Source organism: Muntiacus reevesi, chromosome 1 (genome assembly GCF_963930625.1).
Source record: "Muntiacus reevesi chromosome 1, mMunRee1.1, whole genome shotgun sequence".
NCBI classification, from domain to species: Eukaryota; Metazoa; Chordata; class Mammalia; order Artiodactyla; family Cervidae; genus Muntiacus; species Muntiacus reevesi.
This window is the reverse complement of record NC_089249.1, coordinates 199287140-199293139: the sequence shown is the minus strand read 5'-3', so window position 1 is coordinate 199293139 and position 6000 is coordinate 199287140.

The window sequence follows — 6000 nt, the reverse complement described above, 5'->3', positions numbered from 1 at the left end:
GTCAGGCTCTGGCCCCTCTCTGACCCCAGATTTGTCCCCTCAGTTTCCTCTTCCAGAAAGTGGCGGTCCCGACCTCCAGGTTGTGGGAAGGAGTGAATGCATAGCAGGTGCTCAGTTAATGTGGGCTGGTCACCATCCTGATGAACCAAGAGGTGAGATGCCCGCCCCCACTGGGGACAGGACAGCTTGGGACTGGACGCGTGACCTCATGACTGTGGTGGTCCTCACCAAGACTCAATGTGTTTCTTTGTAAAGTGGAGAGGCCACCTCCCCTCAGCCAAGTCTGTTCAGAGAGTTCTCATCACAACGGAAAAAAATTTTTTTTCTATTTCTTTAATTTTGTATCTACATGATATGATGAATAAATGTATGGTGGTGGTGATGGTGGTTATGGTGGTGGTGGTTTAGTCACTAAGTCTTGTCTGACTCTTTGCTACCCCATGGACTGTAGCCTGCCATGCCCCTCTGTCCATGGGATTCTCCAGGCAAGAATACTGGAGTGGGTTGCCATTTCTTTCTCTAGGGGATCTTCCTAACCCAGGGATTGAACCCATGTCTCCTGCATTGCAGGCAGATTCTTTACAACTGAGCCACCTGGGAAGCCCAAACTTATAGTAGTAATCAAAAAAAAAAAAAAAATTAACTTAAAAAGTCTCTTATCCTTGAGAAAAAAAAAGAAAGAACAGCAACAACAACAAAAGTAAATAAGTATGCAAGCCAGGCCTATTGCACAGACCAGCAAACCAAGACTGGGGTCCTCTGCCTCTGGGGCAGGGCCGGGGGAGTTGAGAAACCCAGAGGGCTGCCTCGCACCCCTCCATCTGATGGTGCCCAGTGGATGGGAGGCTGAGGAGGTGGAGAAATGAGCTGAGGGCATCAGTCCCCTTGGTCTGATTCAAATTAATGCCAACCCCTGCTCTGAAACTCTGTCCCTCCATTGTCAGCCGGGCAAGGTGGGCAACAATGTCGAGGTGCCCGCCCTCCCCACCCCACAGCTCTGCCCTTTACATAACCCAGCACAGCCGGAAATCACAGTGCCAACGACTCTCTCCCTCTGTAACCGACTTCCTGCCGTTATGACCCACCTTGGGTGCCAGCCACCCGCTCCCCGCCCCCCAGCCTGGGCTGCAGTGCTAGGACTTCAATCCTCACCTGAGGCTCCCACTCCCAAGAAACGCCCCCCTAAGTGGCACATCTACCTGGGTGTGACCTGGGGCCTAATTCCCAGGCTCCTACTGCCCTCGTGACTGGCCCTCTCCGCTTGTTGGCTTCCCCCTACCTGGCTGCTGGAGGTCGGAGGGCAAAGGGCAAAGGCCAAGGAGCTCCCTTTTAAGACCTAGAGGAGCAGGAGTTTCCCCCTAATTTTTAGAAGGCAAAGAAACCTCCCATTTGGCAGGACTTTTACGAGCAGCTGGCAGGAGGTGGGAGAGAGCCCCCATGGTGGGAAGAGGAGACCCCAGCCCTACTCAGGGGATGTGGGAGGGCTGTCTCTGGTGCCCTCCTCCAGCTAGCAAGGCAGCCTGCAAAGAGTGGCAACTGTGATCATCGTGTGGATGTGCCCATTTTACAGCAAGGATGCCTCCGGCTCAAGGCCACACCATCTGTGAGCAGCAGAGCTGGGGTCTGAGCCTTCAGTGGCCTGACTGCTGGGGCCTGGCAGGTGGGATTCAGGGGAAGAGGCCGCCTGGGCCCTGTGGGACTGGAAATCACAGTGTCACTCCTGCCCCTGTGGCTGCACAGAATTGCATGATGATCTGTTCCTTGCAGCAGCCCTGCCAGGCACATCAGTGAGTTTGCCTCAGACCAATGGGGAAACTGAGGACCAGAAAACAGAAACAACTTGTCTCAGTTCCCATGAAACAGCGGGAGACACGCAGCCTGGGGAGCCCTGAGCTGCACGGTCATGGGGGCCAGGTGAGCTGTGTCCCCACGGCCACCCTGAATTGCTCAGTAGCTCCCACCTCACGAGGTCCCAGCCTCAGTTTCTCATCCGAAGGAGAGATGCCAGAGACACAAGTGCGGGATTCTGGAAGCTGTGCCCAGGTCGGCATGTGTGGGCAGGCTCCAGAGTTCCAGGCGGTGCCCGAGCCCACACCCAGGTGCCTGCGCCAGGCCCTCTGGCAAAGGCACTGGGTGGAGGCCTTCCCCAATGGCCTCCATGGAAGTCTGGGCTTGACTCCGGCCACCACCCTCCATGGCATTCTCAGTGTCCCCAGCAATAGCAAGCTCCCCCACAAAGTCACCAGGCAAACTAGTGACCAAACCAGGATTCCAACTCAGTTCAGCCTGACTCTACAGCCAAGGCATCTGGACAATAATCAAAGCCCTCAGGGAAACAGTTCCCAGCTGCTGGGCAGCCCCTGCCCATGGACAAATGGTCATGCCTCCTGGAACTGCAGTCTCCCTGTCTTGTCCAGAAGGATCGTCACTCACCTGCTCTTAGCTCTGCTCCAAGGGCATGAAATGTTTCCAGCAGGGGGAGTATTTCAGGTACACTTCCTGCTCTACTGGTCTCCAAACCCAGGAAGTGCTACTAGGCGTCTAACCCCAGTCTCTCTTGCTGCTTTGCCTCCCTTTCCTCCTCTTTGGAGGGCTGCAGGGATGAGCCCAGAGAAGCTGGGGGAACTGCACCCTGAGTGGGTCAACAGCAGCACCTCCCACCTTCCGGGAGGATTGGGGTGAAGGGCTGGGGAGCAGACCTAGCTTGGGAGAAACAGGGGTATGAGTACAAGATGACCTGGGAAGTTAGCTGTATGTTGCACAGAACCCTGGAACAGACCCGCCTCTCTCTGGGCCTCAGTCTCCCCATCTATAAAATGGAGGCAATAGTCCTATACCCCTGAGATGGCAGCTTTGAGAATTCCTGCATTGAGTCTGTAAAAGAGTTATCACAAAGTCGGGCCCCATCGGCTATTGACGTTCTTATTATGATACAAGTGAGTGAGTCTGTCTGTACCACAGGTACCAGAGGCAAGAGTGCTCCCTGTGGTGATTGTGGGCAGGTGCCTCAATTTGTGCACCGGTGAAATGGGCTAAGGAGTAATGGAAGCATCGGTGGCAGGGGTGGAATGTGAGATGGAGTCACGTGTAGAAGAGGCATGGGAGGTACCTGGCACACAGTGGGTGCATAACAAAACTGTCCTGCTTTCATTGTCCTCACATCCCTTAGCTGTCAGGAAGGTAAATGAAGCCCACTCTGTAAAGGTCTGGCCCACTGCAGGAGGATATATGCTTGTTGAGTAAATCGTGATCATCAGGCAGATTTTCTTGCACACAATGTTTGCCAGTTTCCATAACACCTAGCCCTCTCTTGCAGAGTTTCTCTGTGGATATTTGGGGGTGGGGATCATTCTCTGTGGGGCTGTCGTGGGCACTGTGGGTAAAGAGCAGCATCCTTTCCACCCCCACCCCCATCATGACAACCACAGATGTCCCCAGACACAGCCCACTGTCCTCTGGAGGACAGAAGCACCCCGCAACCTCTACAGCCTCCTTAGCACCCTCCCGTTCGGAGATCTCCTTTAGCAGAGGAGAGAATTCAGGCTCAGACACAGTGCACAGCACATCAGGGAGCACCCAGGCTCCGCAGTCTCCCCGGGCGACCCATTGCTCAGGACACCAGTCCCACCTGGGGAGGGAGAGACAGTCAGTACGATCGGCCATGCCAGGGTTCCAGGAACTGGTAGAAGGAGCCCAAGGCATGCCACAGTTGCAAAATCTGAGGGCGGCATGCCTGGGCAGTGCCACTGCCTTGGCCCCGCAGGCACCATCAGGATAGAAAAAGCAACTCAGAACTGGGCACCAGCACAAACAGTGGAATCCCAGGCCTGGGGATGGTGGATGGAGAAGAAGGAGCCAATCAGCCTGCGCCTGGCCGCGAGGCCTATCAGAACACGCCTGGGTTCGTGTTGGCCAATGACAATGCCCGAACAAGTCACGCCCCATCTCCAGGTGAAGCCCATTGGCCCAGCGAAGGGTGTCAATGGGTCCCTTTAGTCCCCCGAATCTACCCCTCTTGGTCTCTTAGAGACATCCTTCTGCTGGTGCTTCCTAATTTGTGGGCCTCAGAGTTGGTTTGAGGGAGCTCTTTGCTCAGATGTGTGCTCTTGGGCTGTAATCGCCTTAACAAAGCCCAAATAATACTTAAACGTTCAGTAAGTCATTCACTAAATACTTATTGAGCAATTGCCATGTGCCGGGCACTAAGGAAGTGAAGATGCAGAGGAAAAGCCACACTGGAAGGAGAGGAGTCTGGGCAGCAGGCATGGCACATGCAAAAGCCCAAGGGCAGGACCTGACCGGGTGTGTTGAAGGAATAGCCAGGAGGCCTGTATGTCTGGAGCAGAGTGAGTGAGGGGGAGAGAGGGTGAAGCGGCAGGTCATGCAGGGCCTTGTGGGCCGGGGGAAAGACTTATTCATCCTGAGGGCAATAGGGAGCCCTGGTGGGCTTTAGACACTGATAAAATGTGCTGTGCCACCTAAACACTGGGATTTGGGGCGCAGTCCTGCCTTTCTCTGGGCCTACCAGTGGCTCTCGGGGTAAAGAACCCGCCTGCCAATGCTGGAGACATATGAGACTTCAGAGTTCAATCCCTGAGTTGGGAAGATCCCTTGGAGGAGAAAATGGCAACCCACCCCAATATTCTTGCCTGGAGAATCCCCAGGACAGAGGAGCCTGGCAAGCTACTGTCCATTGGGTTGCAGAGTCTGACTCGACTGAAGCCACTTAGCACGCACAGACGCAATACGTACCTGTGGAGCTAATGTGAAGGCAAAAGAACATCCCAGAAAGGCAGCTAGTACATAGTAGGTGTACAACCTTCACCTGATCCAGCCCAGCCCCCGTCACCACCCACCTGGACCCAGCACATCGCTCCTCCTGGTCCCCATCTCCCCCCTGTGCCCTCAGTCTCTCCTCCCCGCAGCAGCTAGAGGGCGCCTGAGAGAACCCGAGTCAGGCCCCGCCCCCTCCTCTGCTCTGCTCGGCGGCTCCAGGGCTCCCACCTCCCTGGGATAACAGTCCAAGTCCTCTCTGAGGCCAGGAGGCCCTGCTCCACCTGCCGCACCTCTTCCTGCCCTCCCTTCCTCCCTCCCTCGCTCACTCTGCTCCATCCACAGGGACCTCCTTTCTGTTCCTCCAATGCACCAGTTGTGGACCTGCCCCAGGGCCTTTGCAGGTGCTATGCCTTCTGAACCACTCTCCCACTAGACACCCACATGGCTTCTTCTCCACCTCCTTTAGCTTATTAAATTGCACCCCCAAGCCTGACCTGCCTACTTCCCGTCCCCATCTCTCTCATTATTCTTTCTCCAACTTACTCATACCACCCAACACTGTACATTCTCCTTCCACATCTTGCTCCCCACCTATCTCCCCCTTTGCACCATCAGCTCCATGAGGGCAAGAATTTTGCCCTTTTTTTGTCCCCTACTGCATCCTCAGTGCCCAGAACAGTGCCTGGCACACAGAAGGTGCTGGATCAATGTTGTTAGATGAATTAATGAAAGAAGACTAATTATCTTTAACCCCTCTGCATACTGTTCCAGCTTCAACCCCCACCCCCTTCCAGTATCCCCTCTGCCCCACCCCTACCCCACCCCACCCCCCAGCTCTGGGGGAGCCCCCAGGGTTCCCTGGGCTGAGAGAGGGAAAAGCAGGTGTGGTAAGAAGAACCCAGGGCTCCAGAGTCTGGACAGAGCCCCCCCATACTCTGGCAATCGGGCAACCACCTCCAGCAGCCATCAGCCACTTTGGCTGTCAACCGGGATTTGCTTTCTGAATTAGAGGAGGGGGAGTAATCCGGGCGGGTGTATTTGTGTTTGTGGGAAGGCTTTGTGGCCTGGCGGCCTGGAGAGGTCTTGCTAGGTGACTGGCTGGGACTCAGTTCTGGCTCGATTCCCAGGATTGGGGGGGCCGAGGAAACGGAGCTCTGTGTGTGTGTGTGTGTGTGTGTGTGTGTGTGTGCAGATGTATGGAGGGGTCTCAAATCCCACCCAGCC